Here is a 20,042-nt window from a genome sequence, read left to right as displayed (position 1 = left end):
TTAGGGCAGTTAAATGCAAAGAATGCTGTTTGGTAAGATAGAAACTGATTTATTTAAGTATTGCTAGGTAGTATTGGACTAAAAGCCTGCTTTGATACCATTTATACGTAGCAAGAATTCAGCCGTACGTGCCAAGTGCTTAAGTTTTCTTTGTATTGATTGAGGTTTATTTCTAATGGTAGGGTTCCTTGCTCCACTTCTTCCCATGTCATTGTGGTTGCACAGCTGCCTTGGCAATCAACAAGTGCAGAATAGCTTTACACACCCATTAGTACTATGTAGTTGCTGGCAAAACTGATTTAATGAAGTGAATGAAGGAACTGTACACTGGGACAGATCCTGGATCCAGTGTAAATCGGTACAGCTCCACTGCCCCAGCGTGGATGTTTTGAAGTTGTTTGTTCCATGTGGTTACAGATTAGAAACAACATTAAACTGAGTGATGATTTGCATCTCAGCTCTTTCTTCAGTTAAACATTTAGCTTAACCAATACTTGCTTTTTGATTTTAAGACTGTCTTAAGTAGATACAGGGTTTTATATAAACACACACACATACAGACCATCTAATCTATATATAAAGTAACGTATTGAAGCAGTGACATTATTTTGCTTGTTATTTAAGCATGTGTTTAGTGTTTTTTCCCCGCGCAAGGCCTCTTTGCTGTGTCTAATGTCTCTCTTATAGTATCAATTCCTGCCAAATGCAAAAAGGTAAAATAGTGTCACTTCCTAGCAGTTAGCCTTACTTCTTCTTTATTTGAAAGAACTGTGTTGTGTTGTGGTGAAAACTGGTATGACTTTTGTTCATGTCAGTTTGTCTGCTCTTTTCTTCCCTGGATCTATATGCACTGAATTGATATTCATTCAGATGTTAATTTTAAAACTAGGCACTGAAATATATATTTATGCATCTAATTAAATGAAACTACTACTGGTGGTTCAAGCTTTGGTAGGACCTGATTATGCTCAGTGTTTCTTTAGGTTGGGTATCTTTCTAACAGCTGAGGCTCCATTTCCATGAGCAGCTCGCTGCTGTTCAAAGGGCAAGCCTTACTCGTCTCCTACACATGCCACCCTGTTGTTTGTTGGGTCTCTCTTGTTTAGCAGCTGAGAAGGCATTTCTGTTATAAGATATGAGAAACTTTTTGGAAGAGAATGTTAGGAAAGAAATTGGATGCATTGTGACGGAAGTGTGACAAAGAAAGGAATAAGCTTTTGCAGTGTATTTAGGCAGAGCCCTAGCTTTGTCTTTGTGAGGGCAAAAGTGAGCTTTCAGGTTGTAGATGATGGAAAAAAAGTTTCAGAAAGGATATGGGCGGCACTTTTTTCAGAGCAGGAGTTGAACAGGAAAAAAATAAATCAGAAGCATCAATGTAATGTTATTTTGAAACAGCCAAAATGCATTTAAAAGGAGATGTTATGGTTATCGTTGGCACTATCGACTTTTACATGGGAATGTTTTATGTTGCTAAGAAGTTACATGGGAGACCCCAACAGTCATCTGCCAATAGTTCATTTCAGGCACTCTGAGGACACTGGGCGTGCAGAATCTCTTACCTTCCTCATCTTCAGCAGTGCTTCCTCTTCCCTGTTAAAGACAGACATCTGGTGGTGAATTTTCCCTGCCACCCGTGGGGCAATGGATGTGTAGCTCAAAGGCAGTCTTTCGTCTATAGACTGTAAATTCATTTGGTAGGTAGTAGAAAAGAAAACTTCTAGAAGCCATTTTGGTCAGAAGTAACTTTAAGCTGGGGTTATTGTCTGATCTATCTGATGATAGGTCTGAATGAACATGTCCATTACATTGTATTTTTTTTCTGCAGAGATGTATGGCACCAACAACGTCCCTGCTGGTCCCTATCAGGTCCCTATCTTACTGTGCACAGATAAAAGAAAAAACCAAGGCCCATCTGAAGAGCTTAAGGATTCAAATATAAAATTAGTATCATAAGCAGGTGAAAAAAAGAAAATACCAAACCAGATGAAACCTATGTACAAGTGTATAGTATATTGTGCGTACTTTAGTGCACTTCAGAATGGCTTTCAGATGCAAGCAAGTTGCTTTGATCTTCAGTCCTTAATATCAGGAATTGTTGTTTTCTTCACATCCAACTAATGCCACTTCACATCTGTGCTGGAGGAAGAAAAACCTGTTCTTCGCAGATGTTTGCAGTTTTATGTTTCATCAGTAACCATAGAAGGGGAATGTGTGTGTTTTGTGCTTGTAGGCTTGTGTCACTTTTGAGATGGAATCAATATTTTTAGGGGGAGTATCTTTGATCAGCAGGTAGATATTTTCATGTGTTCAGTAGAGATCAGTGTTAATTAGTTTCTCAGAATTAAAGTACATCTGGATTCTGAAAGTTGACATGCACTAGCTGAGACTTTCAAATGACCACAAGAAATTTAGCCATGCTGCTTCAGTCGTTTATACGCTTCGAATGTCAGAATCCTGATATCTAAAACATAAATCTACAGATTGTTCTGTACAGCACTTAACAACTGGATACCAGCCTATACATTTACTGCTTACTGTTTGCAAAGTGTTATACAGTCATCCTCCGTGGGCTTGTCTCTACTGAGGCTGTTTTTCCATTCCCAGTGAATGCTTTGTCCCTGCTCTGGAATTGCCGGTACTCCATTGACGATTCACATTCACCATAACATGAATTTTTCACAATCTTAGTTTGTTTTAGAAATGAGAATACTCTGGAAGAATGATCACTTATGCTGCGGCATTTACGTTTGGATAGAATTCAAAGTTTCTGAAGCATAAATATTCACAAACATACGATGTCTCATGTGAATGTGTTGTTTAGTGATTCCGATGTCTGTTAGCACCTGGTATGAAGTGACCAGAAAAGTGTATTCTTTACTTTCAATAACAATTGGATTGTATCTCTTGCAGTTTCTGACAAGTTTAGTCTCAAATAACCTGTAGTTGTTTACCATCTGAGCTGATAAAGCTTTATCAGTTTTGGAAGTTAATTCAGAGCACATTTGAGTTACACTTACCACCGAAGAAGAAGTTTCACGCGTTGCGAGCTGGATTATATTTAGCAGTGTAAAGCTTCCTGATTGTTTGTCTTAAGGATTTGAATTGTTTGTAGTTACATACAAGATCTAATGGTCTAAAGGCATTAGCAAACTCATAAAATTTTAATATCGCTAGTTCATAGATCTTGTGTGTGGTCTTGTAGTGATCCTGTGTGTGAAGGTTATCACCTTCCCTCCGACTGCCTGCTGACGGAGATACATTTGTGTTGGGTCTTATGGACTTGTCTGGAGTTTTGCATAATACTGGAATTGGCTTGAAGAAAGAGTTGCAAGATTTTCTTAAAATATCCCATAAATGTGTTTCACTAAATAGACAACGTGGATTCTGTTTTAAAATTTTAACAAATGCAGGTTTTGCGATGTACTTTGCTTGCAAATCTACTGTGAAAGATGCTTCTTATTTACAAAATAAGGTGATATTTATGATCACTGTAGTGCAAGCTTGTAACTTCTCAACGCAAAATAGAAAATACTTGTAAAGCTAGGTTGATATTTGAGATTGGTATTCTGAATCCTGTCAAGAAGTACCTAAATTATATCCACCTCAGTGACTAACACTTTGACATTTACAGATAGGCCTTTGACTTTACAGTTTGTCAGATGTGACCTGTGTATCCTAGGCTATATCAAATCTGGAATGTGAACTATGAAGCTGGAATCCATCTGTGCATGCAAAATTACTTTTTTTAGATTTCACTATAAATAATTTTTATACCTTAAGATAGTTGCCATCTGTGATGTGAGTTACCACTACTGATACAGTTATTACGTTATTTGAGTTATTATTAGAGTATTAGAAATAATTTGAATTATAATGGTTATGAGTTTTGCACCTTATGTAGAAACTTCTGAAAATAATGGAAAGACTTTGATCTGACTGTACGCTATTTCTTCTCATACTTAAGGCTGCACTTGTGCAGTCTTTCATAGAATCATAGAGTAGTTTGGGTTGGAAAGGATCCTAAGATCATCTAGTTCCAACCCCGTGCTGTGGGCAGGGACACCTCACACTAGACCATGTTGCCCAAGACCCTGTCCAACCTGGCCTTGAACACTGCCAGGGATGGAGCATTTACCACTTCTTTGGGCAACCTGTTCCAGTGTCTCACCACCCTCACAGTAAAGAACTTCTTCCTTATATCTAACCTGACCTTCCCCTATTTAAGTTTGAACCTGAACCACATTGTAAGAATAGGGATTTGTCTAATATTCCGATATGTACTTTGGCAGGATGAGCTAAATTCTTAGTGGAGATTTTAGTTTGCCTCTTAAATTGGAGAAATATTTTTCTTCTGAAGACTGAGTGTAGAGTATTTAATCAGATTTTGTATGTGTTGAACTCTGCTATTTGTCAATGGAGCAGGTCATACACACCCTCTGTCCTTGCTCAAAGGGAAATGTGTGTGCTTGAAATTTTTGTTGAAGAGACTTTGAGATGTTCAGGAAATCAAGCATGTAAACTCAGTGTTTGTGCGTAGTGGTAATTGCTGGCAAAATGAAAAGTGCCAGGAAAGCTGAATTTCCATCCTGCTCTGCCATTGTTTGGTGGGAGTTACTGAATCGTTTTTGCAATAGGTAATTCAATTTTCTAGCTTCCTTTTTAACTTGTATCTTGGCAAATGAAAGCAGACCTATCAAAAGAGATGTTGTCAGATTACATGTGAAGTGAAGATTTGTACTTCCCCAAGGAAAATGTGGATTTCTGTATGACCAATGTTACAGTCCAACACCAGACTTCATTAAATATTAAAAATATGATCTGTAATAAGAGAAAAATGTATTGGTATATTAATCTTTTAAGCAATAACCAGTGTGGCTTGTCTTAAATGGTCTAGACTTCCATTTTAAGATCTAGTGACAAAGTGAAAAGGCTGTACAAACGTATGGTACTTTAATTAATGGGGGCAACATTAAGCTTTGAAAGTCCTCTGGAGCTTTTGTCTCTGTTGGAGCATTGTCTGTGCTGTGAATCTTCCCTAATAGTTAAAGCAAATGAACTAAAATAGCCTTTGGGCTATTTTGTTGCACTGTGGTGTTGGAGAAAAAAATTAATCCTGTGCCATTTTGCATTTGCTGTCTGTGAATCAAACTGTGAAAGCTAATTTAAAAACTTTCACACTTGGCTTGAATGAGGACTGCCAGTGCTTGGAGAATGTTAAGTTGAATGCAATTAGCTCAAAGTGGGCTAGCTTAGATACACCCATCAGCCTCAAAGTGCCCAGGCTTAATGACTGCTCTGATAAACTAACTCAGAGGTTGCAGAAAAGAATTTACAGGCATTAAGTTGCTACTAAAACCTTACCCTGTACAGAATAGGTCTTTGAAACCAAACTAGCTTGTACACCAAAGGGTGAGGAGCCCTGTTGGCAGGGAGGTGGTTAGTTAGATACAGCACAGTGCTGCAACCGGGAAAGGGGAGAGAAACAACTACTGAACCTGCTCATAATTTTTAAAGGCATAATTATAATCTAAGTGTTTGTAAGTATAATAAATTGTAATAGCAATGAATTACTATTTGTGGTTTCTGAAGTAGTTGAGTGTCGTAGGTATTTAAAGAACAGGCAGCTGGTAAAGCTGTGGAAGAGTGAAGTCCTGGAATGTGTCAGGGAATGATGGCTGAACCAGTGCTAGTGTTTTAGTTTGGACATAAAATGTGGTTTTGAACTTAATCTCTCAATTGTATCTGTTTATCAAGTGTCGCATCAACGTATAATGAGGACATGAGGTCCAAACATAATTGATAAAGTGAAATTTCATCTTGGTATGGGAGTTCAGAGGAGCTTTCAGACTGGATGTGAGCAGGTCTGTCAGACTGCAGATGCTCTAGAGCTAGGGATTTTAGGAAGAGGACTGACGAAGCAAGAGGTGATGAGCAGCTGAACTTGTGAGAAGAGTTATCTGCAGTGACATTACCTGCTACTCTTTAAGTATAATGCTACTTCTCTTCAAAGATGGGACTTTTGTCAATGGCAGTAGGTGGTAGCTTTTGGGGTAGCATTTTTCTATGACAGCATATCAGAAGATGTGTTTGGACCTCATCCAAAACCTTCCCTTCTTACCCCTCTTCTTGGAGAAGAGTTTTATCTTCAGGTGCTGAGTGAGGTCTCAGCTCAAGGAGGATGGTAGTAAGCGACCACTGCTTTTCCTAGTGGAGAGAGACCCTGATGGTAAATCGAACAGAAGTGAGTCTGCAAATTAGCATTTTACATGTCATCCAGTCTTATGTGAGCAACACAAATCATGCAGACAAGAGTGTTTTTAGTTAATGAACCCAGCCATAAGCACTATTCACATTTAACATATTTACTGGGGGTAGCATCCAGTCAAAACTTTTTGCATGAATTAATTCTTTTTGCATGAATACTGTGTGCATGAGTGCATCCATTGATGTGTGGATTTGTATATATGTGTACACTATTAGTGTATGCAGTGTTAAAGCATATATAGTAATTCAGAAAGAACCTCTGAAGAAGTTTGATTATGCATGTAAATATATTCAGCAGAAGACTTAAAATAACTCTTTAATGGAAAAAAAAAAAAGGAAAAATTATGCCATTTGACATGAGGAGTCTATTTTGAACTATAGTTTATGCACAGTCTGTTTTCTGCCTTTCCTTTCTCGAAATTGTTGCCTGAAATATTATGGTAGCATGCAAAGGTTTTGCTGTAAGTTTAATTTTAAATGTAATTTGCCTGAATGCTGTCAGGATAGACAGTAAAATTGGAACTTGGTAATATTTGGCACTCAATTTCTATGGAAATGGAGTTCAGGATAGAACTTTGGACTCTCAAGTAAAATAAGATGAAATCACACGTTAATGATGATTTTTAAATATTTTCAAGACTTTCTAAATGTAATTTCTGCCATGATTTGGTTGGTTGTATGGGCAGCAGGGGGGAGCGTTTGTAACAGTCATAGATCGTAGAATCATAGAATGGTTTGGTTTGAAAGGGACCTTAAAGATCATAGATATAAAGCCATGAATGAACTTTCTTGATCTGTTAATCCAAATGTTCTTTAATGGATAAAAATAGAATCAAATTACTTCACATAAAAAAATTCTGGGCATTAATTACTGAGTTTCAAGCAGAATGACTCAATAATATTCTGAACATTCTCATGTTTAGGTCTTGAATAGAGTGACAGAGGGTTACTTTGTGGCTAAAGGTTAAGCATTCTCCCCTGTGTTTGCTTATGGTCTAATGACATCATTTGTTCTTCAGTTACAGTTCAGTCCTGATAGGAATACTAAGTCTTGCTGAAAACAAAAGTAAAGGCTTTTATTAATATGAAGTGTTTGCTTTGAGAAGGTGTTCAACCTGTTAATATGCTTGTGACCAATGTAACTTCAAATGCAGCCAACTTTGAGAAGGATTTTGTGAAGGTTGGTGTGGATCTGTTTTGGTTATTCTTCTTGTGATGTTCCCGATCCATTCAGCTCTGATGAGGAGCATCTCCGGCCTCATGGTGCAGTCTCCAGTGCAGTCCCTGCAGTGACTCAGCCAGCAGAATTGATATGCCTACTTCTGCTCTAATCAGAGCTGTAGCATTATAGTAAAGCATAAATCACAGTGCAACATCTCTACTGTGGGTCTCAAGGCATGTGTTACTTTCAAACACATCAATCAGGAGAAAGTAAAACCCTGTCCAGAACATAGACAGATATCCTTGTCTATTTGAACCATAGGCTGGATTGCAGGTATTCTGAACTTACCATCATGACCGCTCTATCATCATCTTGGGCCGTTACAGGATTTTGACTAGCATCCTTATGGGAAATGAAGCTGGCAAACAGTTATGCCTCCTTCAACCAGGCTGCTTCTCAATGTATCCTGGTGCTAGAGCACAGCAGGATATGTGCACAGGTGAATGCGCACAGCAGCAGAACTTTATTCCCACATGATGGGTTTGGTCAGGTCAGCCCTGTTGATTGACTTGCCAGAGCTTGTAGAAGCAATACCCTGCTGTCCTGCTTTCTCATCAGTGCTGTACATGAAACCATCTGGTTCAGGAATAACTGTGGTACTTTGTTGTGCTTTGGAGGTGGTGGTAGGTAAAGTACCAGCAGTCTTCATATATGATGTATGTATCATGTATAACTTGTGGAGACAAACTGAGAATATGAGAGAGAAGCTTTTTCTTGGCTGAATGTCACATTTCCTAAGGAAAGTCTTTGGCTCAAAGATGGGCTACTGTGTCTTTATGTGGTTGGTTGGTTTGTTTTATTTAATAAATTAGCGTATTGCTTATAATAATAAAAGCTTGTTGTGAGCATTCAGGACCTCAAGACTGTGTTTTGTCTGTCCAAGCATTTTTGCATACTGCTTTGACACAAACAGACCTGAAAGTCACAACTGGACCTCCTGTTTTGCTTTCTTATCCTGCTGTGCCAAAGTCTTGTTTGAGAGATAGTCCCTTCTGCCAGACTCTCGTCCCATATTGCTAAAGTAACTTTTGCAGGAGTAGGTGCTGAAAGAGTGCAGCTTGCAAGCTGAATTCAAGAAGGCACTGCAATATGGTTGTGGTACACCTGTGTTGCCTCTTTTTCCTGGATGTTATTACACACATGCATAAAAATGTAAATTACTGTTACAGAGCCAAGCACATCAGTAAAGAAATGCTAAATTTAACATCCTCCAGATGGAAGATAACTGAATGCAGAGTTGTGTATGCAGTCACGTAGTAGCTTTCCTTTCCACATAAAGTCTTAGTACAAAAGAACGGATCTGTGCTGGAGGATCAAGATCAGGATTGCATGAAGTCACTGTAGGAAACTTTGCTGCTTAGTGAGCAAGGGAGGAGGAGGAGGAAGGGGCGATCTTATGCCTCAGGGCAGCAGGACTAAGTCTGGGAGAGGGAACTGTATGTATCATTGCTTTTGATATGTGGCATGCAAGATGCTGGCTCCAGTAGATACGTGTTGGTTTGTTATAAGGAGCTGAAACGAGTATTCATAATGGAAAATGTCAGGCAACTTTAACAACACATCATATTGCCAAACACTATCATAATAAACCAAAATATGTTGTGAGTATCCGAAATAGCAAAATCTCTACAAAAATGACCAAAAAATCTATCAAAATTCTTGAAAGAAATACTCGTTTTGACTCAGGTTTTATTATCATGTTTTGGACTACTGTGATATGTGTTTCTTTGAATGGATTACCTGAGTTACTGCATTAAATATCATTACTTGCAGCTACCATCTAGCCACATGTAGTTTCTGTGTACTTATGAACTGGAAGTATAAAGTGTTTTCTGTGACTGGTTGGAAATACATCCAGAAAACACTTATAAGCATAGTTTTAGACAGTGAACCAAACTTTTCTTCACTGATCTGATACCATGTCAATAGTCTTTTGGGGTTTTTTTCCTTTTCATTTTTTTTAATTGACTTTATTGCTAGGCCCTGTTTTGTGACTATTATTAATGTAATCTGTAATAATTAATCAGTAATCTGCCCTTCTTGTTATGTGTTCGGAAAAAATACATCTCAAGATGGAACCCAATCTGCATGTTTTTCAAACAAAAAACCCCCACACCTCTCTGCTCTTATTAAAATTAAAGAACATGATGTCTATCAGGCTGTTTAAAAATCTAAGTAGGATGAGGAATTCACTGCAGATGATGCTGTGGAAAGGCTTTGCAAGAGGAGGGCAATCAAGTAGGGATAATTAGAGTTACTATTTAAATATGCAGAAAGCGCAAAGCTTATCTGGAAAAGCAGAGTGAAGTTATAACAGTGTAAGACTAATGTAAGAATGATTTGCAAGCAATAAAATCACATCTCCCTGACTTTGTAAGTACAAAATAATAAGCAATATTTAATAATGGAGACTGTAATAGTCTGGGTTATAAACCCAGTGGTATGTGATTTTAGCATTAGATCTTACCTGAAGGGGATAGATTGGTTTAACGCTGATAGAGTTGAGCTATGTGAGGATTACAGGTATTTGGAATGTATGTGCAGTAAGGGACGAGAGTAATTGCTCAAGATAATCTCCTTGCAGTTAACTCAGAATAATGATATGAAGTTGGCAGAACGGCAATTCTTGGGTTTTACTTTTCCCTCCAAATCAGCCTGAATGTATGAACGCCTCTGAAGGAAGCAGATGTGACTCTTACTGCTGGCGTGATTTAAAAAAGCATGATGAAGAACAGAAGAATGTGCTGTTAAGAACAAATCCTCCTTGGCAGAGAAATGGGTAGGATGGTCTTCAAGTTCTTAATAATCTCTGATATTTGTAACTCTGTCATTATTTTCATTAATTAACTGAAGTGAGTAACACAAACATCACACTTGGTCCACAACTAGTATTATTGCTGCTTGCTATTTAGTCTGTGAAACTGAAAAAAAAACCCCAAAACAATACAAAATGTTCAAGTGACACATAGGCAATAACTTCATTGAACACATATTTGTCCAAATCGCATTAATTGGGCATCATCTACAGTCTCATCATATTGTACTGAGATCCTGTGTGATTTAACAAGCTGGGCAGGGCCAAACCCTGCCTAATGCTGGGCATTGAGAGGAAGCTCCCAAGGAGCTGCTGGAAATGCTATAATTCAGGAGCTGGTGTCTTCCCTGGGGCTTAGCTGCAGGGCATGTGGCTGCCAAGAGTGCCTGCTCAAAGGAGAAGGAGGGCCAAGGGTCTGACCACTCATAGTCCTTTGAGTTCCTATGGCACTTTCAAAGGGGTGCTTAACCCAAGGCTCCTGGCTAATTTCCAAGTAGAGTAATTAAATTCTGCATTCCTAAATTCCCTCTTGTTTTAATTGGATTAGGATTTCTTCACCTTTTGGCTTTAAACTCAGCTGCTAAACAGCTACTTTAAATGATAGTGGAGTCTTTATTTCAGATTAGGTTATGTTACCCCTGAATATAATGTGCATTGTTTTAAGTGTACTGGGTTTTTCAGGAGTGTACAAAATAGATCAACATTTTACTTACATTTTTAATTGATTTTCTTTGCTGTACTGAAGTATGCTCATTTGATGGTTATTCCTGATTGCTCTCAACTCACAGGCCTTGTTGAGACTGTATAATCATAGAATCCCAGACTGGTTTGTGTTGGAAGGGACCTTAAATCTCATCCAGTTCCAACCTCCTGCCACGGGCAGAGACACCTTCCACTAGACCAGGTTGCTCCAAGCCTCTGTGTCCAACCTGGCCTTGAACACTGCCAGGGATGGGGCAGCCACAGCTTCTCTGGTCACCCTGTGCCAGCACCTCGGCACCCTCACGGGGCAGAATTTTTCCTAATATCTATTCTAAATTTACCCTCTAATCAAAGAGAGCTTATGAAAATATTTTAGATCTTCACCGCATCCAGGAAACCTTCTGTCTGCCTCTGTTTGCAGCTTTAATCTCATTTGTGTAGTGACTGAAATCTAGGGCATTACTGAAAGTTTAGTCTTAACCGTGCATTCGAATGTTCACCTGATCATTGAGATTGCTTCGTACTTTGCAAAAACAAGCTAGCAAACAAGGGAATCTGTGCTACATCCCTTCTGAAATATGGCTCGGTTTCTAGTGTGCCAGTAACTTCTGTTTGGGTACTGGAGCCTAAATAATTGATTTTTCAGTGTGTGTTGTTGCACAGCATTTTAAAACCCAGGCTGCATTGTCAGTGAGTACTGTGATTCTGCAGACATTTTAATTGATGAATGGGGTTATCCAAAAGACATACAAAGTAATGAGAGTGAGTACATGGTTTAAATCTTAGAAGTTCATTTTTGGACACCGCAAATCTTTGCTGTGGATAAAATTCAGATTGGTTTGCTTAACGGTTCACCTGCCTCTAATGACACCTAAATTTAGAACTTGCAAGCACCAGTGGCCTGTAATCAGAATATGTTTTGCCCTGCATAAAATGGAATTATATTAGTCAATTCGCATTAGCCAAGTCTGAATTCTGTGTCTGGTTGGATTTAGTTGCACTCTGCTGATGACAGCTCCGTTTGGCTTTTTGTTTGACCTGGATATGTGCATCTTTCTTAGTGCTGTCAATCTTCTCTTATGTTGCTCAGTGTACTCCTGTTACTGAAAATCCAAGATCTGTAGCCCTTTATTAAATTATAGTGTACATTTCTTGTACCTGTAATATTTACCTTTGGGCATTAAGACTTCTTTCCCTCAAAAATATCTTGGTACAGGATTTTGTGGGAGTTTCTTACACTAACATCTCTGAAAACTCTGAAATAAAAAGGGAGGGGAAACAAGATGACATCTTTGTGAGAAAGTCTTGAAAAAAGAAAGAAAAGTAGTAATTTAGAACACATCTGCTTTTTTGATTATTTAAATAGGGAGTATGTTTCTTGTAAGTAATTGCACAGAAGTCTTAAAAAAGCAGGATCTCACCTGTATGATGGGCTATAAATCCACTTTCTATAACATTCTGTCTCCTTTCTTTGCATTAATTATAAAGGACTGCTCGAAACTGACATAAAGCCTTTTCGTTGTGGACTTGATTTTGTTGGTATGCAAAGAGGGAGGGTAAAGCAGCATCCTGTCTTTCATCCTTCTGGATGAGGATTAATCATGATCACAGCTGCAGAATAATGCAGATCTTAGCTGCTGGGGTTGGAGAGGGGGAAGGGCCAGGCAGTCAGGAAAGGGAAGGACATGGGCTGTCTTTACTTCCACATGCCCCTTTTACCCTCGGAGGCACTGGGTTTAACAGAGGAGTCGCAAGAAGCAGGTTCTCAGAGATTGTTTTCCTTCCATTGACTTAGCAGATCCCCTTGTATTTGAATTTATGCTTGCTGTCTGCCAGAAGCATTCCTTGACTCCATGTGCACTGTCTCTTATGACAGGATACAGCACAGTACTGTCTTCACTATGTGAGAGCAGTTCATATTAAATAAAGGCACAGATTTACTACTGCCCCAGATTACCTTTTTTCCCCCCACTAATTAATTTGTCATACATCTTATGCTTTTTCCCCTAATCATAAGGAATGCATTCAATTTACCAGTAAGACACACACAGTTTTTGCATGGCATACTTGTTTTCTTGATGATGCATTAGGCAATGGATGCTAAAATGCTGCTGGCTCAAAGGTACACAGATTTAGACCAGTGACTTCTACTCTGTCTCTGCAGATAGCTCCTAAATGCCTTGCAGGTCAGCTGTTTTTGAAATGGATAAAAATGTGCTCATTCCTTCAAGGAAAATCAGAAGGATTATGACATCTAGGAAGAAGAAACCGCCAGACAGCTCATGAGCAATATAACTAGGACTGACCCAATAGCATCTCTAAAGCTTCCAATAAAATTGCCTGAGGAGTCTGCCAAGAAGCCAGATGCTGCTGCTGGAAAAATACCTTCTGTAGCTTGGCATTTGTCCTGTAATTGCTTCCAAGAGAGAATAAACTGTAGCATGACAGTGGAAGGTGAATGGTTCCTCACTGCATGCTACTTGGGTGATTTTAAAAAATGTTTAGAAAATAAGCATGGTTTTGGGATGCATTACCACTCGTGCAGGTCTGTATATTTGTTTAGCTACTTCAGAGCTCTCTATCTGAATAATAGCTTCTTTATTATTTCCTGACATTTTAGCCCTGCAGTGTCTTGATTTTTATTATAAGTAATTCCTTTCACAGGGTCCCTAACCTATTCACTTAGACTTCAATTTTGTATACACGTGATATGGTCACGTAGACCTCTCCAGTTGCATGGTTACAGCAGAGTGGAGAACAGTGTGTTTCCTTGTATGGGTGTTTCTCTGTATGGAATTATGGTACAGAAAACACCACCTGGACCATGCAGTTTCAAGGGTTAGATTTTCCCCCTTTAGTGTATTTTCCAGCTGTGGGAAGAGTGCCATCTTTTATTATTTAGAAACACTGCTGAATCTTACTCATGAACAGAAAATGCACAGAGCCTGACTTCTTATGGGAGGTGCTTCTTCCCTTATAAAGCGGTTAACATTCTTACCGATACAAAGCAGAGGCAGTCTATAACATAATCAGACACAAGGCACTGCATTCACAAATGAGATGAGAACAGATAAGTGAATTCAAAAGAATTATGTATGATTTGAAATCTCTCCAGTAAAATCTAGCAACCATTCCCAAATACTTCTGTTTGGTATTGTTCAGAAGTCTGCCTGCTGTTCGTTTTAGCAGTCGTGGAATTACCTTCATGACTGGCATTGCTGGTTTGAAGACTGGAGTGTTAAAATGGAATTGTTAAAAGGATTTCTGTAGCTAAAACTCATTTACTAGTTTAAAATACTGATATTTGTCGGCTGTGGAACAACAGTGTAAAAATCATTTTTGCTTGAGTGTGTAAATTCATACTTAAGAGTCCCAGAAAGCTTCTTGCTTTTTCCCCTTTGCTCTGCTAGACAATGAACTTTGATAGAAGTCTGGTGGTTGGGTTTGGTGTAATAAATCAAAAGTCCGTTTACAGCAAGGTGAAGTCCTCCGATTAGTTTTCCTAATACTTAACTGTCAGGGCACACGGGCTGACTATTGAAGAATGTCAGTGAATAAAGATCCTGGCATAGGGGGTGGTTGTTGTTGATGTTAGGAAAGTTTGCTTTGCTTTGTCATAATGTCAGGAAGCATTTGAAAAATGGAAGGGCACTATGTACAGCTTAACTCCTGTGACTGAGCAAATCTCAGAGACCTGAAAAAGTTGCTACAAAATTCACATCCATTAAGAAGACCAGTGTAAAGCATCACTTCAAGCTCAACTTCAGATTTCAAAGTATAGCTTAACTTGGATCTTGTGCAGGTTTTGTGCTGTATTTTATTTAAATTGAGTGAGAGGGTGAGTCCCAGTTCAGTCTCACTTGCAATATGAAGAAAGTCATCTTGAATTAAAAGTCAAAAAGAGCTGAATTGAGGTATTTTTGTAGAGGACACGAGATGAGTCAGTTGCCTTCAACTTACTGTGCCACTTAAAAACCTGCTGAGCTGTCTGGGATGCGAGATATTTATTTCCATAACCTTTTCTTCCAATTAAAAGGCACAAATCCTGATTGTGAAGAATTTGCATTTAAATATAAAACGTGGTGTCTCTGACATTGCTTTTACCTTCTCCCTGGTGATGCTCCTGACTGCGTACTTCTCCCTTTCCTTCAGTGTGATGATTGCACCACTGCGCTTTAGTAATCATTTAACAGCTCTAATTACAGAATACTGTGATCCCAACTGTGTACTTTGTCCTTTTTCCCTTCTTAGTCTTCACTGTTTCTTTGGTGTCGAGAGGATCGCAAAAGAGCCGTTCTTCTGCTTTGCAAATATAAATTCCAAAGACCCTGCTTTGGTAACGTACAGATTTGCATTTTCTTGTTGCTTTAGAGTTAATGGCATTGAATTTCAGACATATAGGGGTTGGTTGGTCTGGTGGTGTTTACATCAGTCACGCCGGCATAACTTCACTGACACTAATGCAGATACACCAGCATAAAATTGGTGTAACTCCAACTCCATTAAAATCAATGGAGTTACGCCAATATAAGTCAAATGTAACTCTATTGATTTTGTGCTGGTGTGACTTTATTGACTTTAATGGAGGTAAGGCAGTTTTCTACTAGTGGAACTTGGATCACAGGCGGGCTGTGCCTGGGCAGTGTTGTGAGTTTTGTTTCTTGTTTGTTCTTGCAAAGCGTTATCAGAAATTCCTTTTCTGCTTCAGGGTCGGCAACGTAGTAATCTGGGTATAGTAAAGTCTCGGTGTAACGCAATTCATATAGGAAAAGCATTTAGGTAATTCAGTTTCACTGTGAGCACTGGGAATTTCTAGTCCAATCTGAACAACTTACTATGTTATCTGGTAACATAGCAGCCTCTCAGTATCGGAGGAATGATGTGAAGTTCCATTCAGTGGCAGTGCTTTTTTTTTTTAATACAGTGCCCTGCAGAAGCTTACAAATATCACTTTCATTTGAGTTTTGCATCTTGGAGCAGAAAAATACGCTTAAAGGAACAATGTGTGTTGTATTTATTCCCTCAGCGCACAGGGGGTTTATTGCTCGTTTTCAGCTCCCTGGGCTGGAGTTGCATTCCCTGCTACACAGGAATGTTGCGTGATGATGCTCCGATGTATATACCTGGCTCAAAGAAGAGGTAGGTGGTAACAAATCCAGTGGAGGGGATGTTAAATGTTATTTCACAGAATTGAAGTAGGAAATTTTCCAGTAGGAAATCAGACTGAGACCAACTGGAGGGACAACAGCAGCACTGGAATTACATAGCACTAGCTCTGGTCAGCAGTAGAACAGAGCAGGGGGGAGCAGCAAGTTCTGGGTTCTCAGTGCTGGGGGGGGGGGTGGGGTTTGTTGGGGTTTTTTTAATTTTTATTTTTTTATGCTGAGATAATATAAATTCTTTGAAGGAGATGAATTTCAGGTTAAAAACATTGAAGGAAAGCATGGATCTTTAGTGACTGGCTCAAATCTAGCAGTTCTTCTTAAAAGAATTTGAATACCCTTCCTCAGAGAAATTATGAACTGACATCATTTTTTGTACCCTTCTTTATACAAGGGCATGTAGTGACAGGACAAGGGGGAATGGCTTTAAGATGAAAGAGGAGAGATTTAGATTAGACATTTGGAAGCAGTTCTTGGCTGTGAGGGTGCTGAGGCGCTGGCACAGGGTGCCCAGAGAAGCTGTGGCTGCCCCATCCTTGGCAGTGTTCAAGGCCAGGTTGGACACAGGGGCTTGGAGCAACCTGCTCTAGCGGAAGGTGACCCTGCCCGTGGCAGGGGGTTGGAACTGGACGAACTTTAAGGTCCCTTCCAATCCAAACCATTCTGTGTTTCTATGATCATCTAATTTTTCCTGAATGCAAACTGCCGTACTTGTGAATATTTCAAGAATTCTGTTAAAGCAAGGTCGATGTCTTCCGTTTTGCCTTTGTTCCCAGAATGCTGTCCTCTATAATGTAAAATAGAAACTGTAATATTAATATGAAATGTTAGTAATTCTCCATTAAAAATATCCATGAAATAAATTCATTCCTGTGAAAAGCGTCTTTTTAATCCAGTCAGCATTTTCTATGAGTAGGAAATTCTGGTGAATAATTGGTGAGGTGGAGTGTGGTATTCGCCACTATATGGAGTGATGTCCAGGAGGAATTTTAGTAATTATTCCTGCTGTCATTGTAATACTAATAAACATCTTACTTTGGAAATATTTTATAGGTCAATTTTTTGCCAAGATGCTCTTCTAGTGGTAAATCAGCTTCAATGATGCTATTTACACCATGCGAGGAACTGAGTAGAATGCCTGAAACATGCCCTAGAGATAGAATAATGAAGCATATTGTAAGCCATAATAAATTTAATAAAATGTGTTGTTTGCCTTAGTTACATGTAGGGGTTTTTTTTAAAAGAGCTGCTTGTTTTCAGGAAATAAGGGGACTATTTTATAAATACTATACACAAAAAGAAATTAAATGTTATGGTTTGAGTGCAAAGCAGTTTTCTGGTGTAAGAAGAATTAAAAAGAGTTAATTGGGAAGTATCTTTCTGGTATCTCATTACAGACATAGTACAAACAGCATAATAAAGCACATAAATCTCCTCCCTTTATCTTAATATATAGAAAATCAGAGGTGGAAGGGAGCACTTGTTCATTTTAGAGCAAACAAAACTGGGTACGGAATATGGAGGCAGTTGCAAGTCTTTGTAAACTGTGTAGCTTAGGGAGGTGGTAGAGGTAGGGTGTCCAGTCTGAGAGGACTGTTTGCCATTTGCAGGGGGGAATTCCAAGAGTTTTACAGGCCACTTGGCTTTCCACTTGTCTGCTGAGGGAATGAATTGTCGTGTAGGATCTCAGTTTGTGTGCATGAACAGTAAGCTTCCTTTCACCATTACAGGCTACAGGGATACCAGTAAAGAAATTGTAGGAAAAAGCAGTGATTGAGATGTGATGCTCTAAGAGAGATTCTCTTGACTTTGTCACTAAATATAGCGTATTATGCTGTTCTGTGGGCAAATGACAAAACTAGAGAAGAGGGATTGGGCACATGCAACAGCCTTAACAGAGGTTATTTTCTTTTGCAGGCCAGACAGGGTTTTAATGCCTGAGTTGGCTTAGATTTTGCTGCTAACCACGTTGTTACAGAATTTGCTTTAATGAAGTATATACAGAGACAGCCTCCCCTTTTTGCTTTTCTTTTCCGCCTCATTTTCTCCTTTGTGTCAATATCTGAAGTGCTCTTTTTTACTTCCTTTTCCTTGTTTTCTGGTTCTTACTTACAGGCTTTATTAACTGAAATATTTAAGTGGGTTTTGGAGCAGTCCCTTGGGTTTCAGTTTGGAATTAGTGTAGTTCCTTGTGTAAAAGATGAATACTCTGATACCAAGTAGGATGTGCACAAGACCTGACCCTTAGGAAAATGAGCTGATGAGTACAAAATAGTGTGAGCAGTTCCAAAGGGTTTCATGGCCTCCTGTCTCTGAAGGGTATAAGGGCACTGGTGGCACTGAAGGGTTTTTCCACTGTCTGTCTTTGTGCGGTCCCATCAAAGTTCTCTGGGTTAGCTGAGAAGTTGATGAGTAACATTTTTCTCCCTGGCTAGCAGTCCTTCATACTTGAACCATTTTCCATTCTCCAGGATCACAGCCCTTTTAAAAGAGTTTTGTCACATTTTGCCCTTTTAATATGTTTGGGTTTTAACACTTGCAAAATCATGGGCGTCAATGTTCCCTTACAGATGGTTATGTTGGGTGCTTTGGAGGAAAGGAAATTAATTGCAAGACTGCAGAGGTATAAAAGCAAGGGCTAAGGATGGCAGCAGAGATTTTGTTTTGTCAAACCAGCATTTGAGAGGTACCATCCTCTTGTCAAATCCCACTTTGGGGCTATGGAGAACTTAAATTCCTAGGGAATGCCAGGGCTTAGTTACAAATCCTTTCTAAGACTGCTTTTCCTTTATATAAGCAGATGGAAATTGCTTTCAGGGGAGGGAACTTCTTAAGTTTTGAAGCCCTGAAGAAAATTAATAAATTCATGTATTTTAAACCCAGAGGGGAAGTATTACAATTGGGTCTGACCTCCTTCATAACTCGGGCCAGGGGAAGTCGCCTAATAACCCCTTCATGAGCTTGCTCAAGCGTGCTTGAAAAGACAAATGATTTGACAGAAATTGTTGTTTTAGAGATGCAGGGGGGGGAGGTGGGTGGAACGTGTGAGTCATTTCCCTGCACATAAAAGGTCCAACCTGGTGTTAATCCTAACTGCAAAGTGAATTTACAGAAATATTTCTTCACTAAGGCTTTAGGTTTTATGGCAGCATCGGAGTAATGCAGAATGCAGGCTTAAGGCTTCTCTTGGAATTAAAAGCTGGTTAATTCCCAAATGCGCTGATTGTGTGTTCCTGCTGTAGTCACTTAATAAGGGGGCAGAAAATGTCAGTATTTTGTTAAAATGAAGAGCTCTGAATCCTCTTTAGGAAAAGCTGAGGCATGCACATAGCGTTGTGGCTGGAACAGTAATAAGGCACACAAGAAGCTCTTTAAAAAGGATATGTGTAAGATGATGGATTTTTTTTTTAAATGCAGCTAGCAAAATTCTGCCTTTAGAGCTGGGAGAGAAACGTGGCAGAACTGATCAAAGAAAATAGCATCTCATTGATAAAACACATGCTGCAGTACTTCCCACAGTTGGAAGACGGTAGTAGTTAACAACGGTGACCTAGATTGGAGGAGACAATAAAAGCTGTTGCGGTGACGAGCAGATTGACTGCTATCCTCATCTGGGTAATAAACGGCTGAAATATGGACAGCATAGGAAAGTTTACTAATGTAGCTTGCATAAAGACCTGTGCTTTTGGAGGAATTGTCCCTGTAGTAGATTCAGTTTGAACTATAGCTTGCACCTTACAGATGTTTATGTGCTCATTTACAAAGATATCTATTACTTTATTCAAGGGTCTGTGAGCCTTCGGAAGCATGACCTGATTAAGTTTTAAAGTAAATCAATATGTGAACCTGTCCAAAACCAGACATGCGTTTATTTAAT

General features: G+C 39.1%; 1 protein-coding gene across 3 annotated transcripts in view; it reads left to right on the top strand.

Moving 5' to 3' along the window:
* DAB1 (DAB adaptor protein 1) overlaps positions 1-20,042 on the top strand; it is a 471,110-nt gene that overhangs the window by 327,353 nt on the left and 123,715 nt on the right. The gene's annotated exons all lie outside the window — the stretch shown is intronic.

Source organism: Strigops habroptila, chromosome 8 (genome assembly GCF_004027225.2).
Source record: "Strigops habroptila isolate Jane chromosome 8, bStrHab1.2.pri, whole genome shotgun sequence".
NCBI lineage: Eukaryota > Metazoa > Chordata > Aves > Psittaciformes > Psittacidae > Strigops > Strigops habroptila.
The sequence above is the reverse complement of the archived record's forward strand: the minus strand, read 5'-3'. Positions and strand labels throughout refer to the sequence as shown.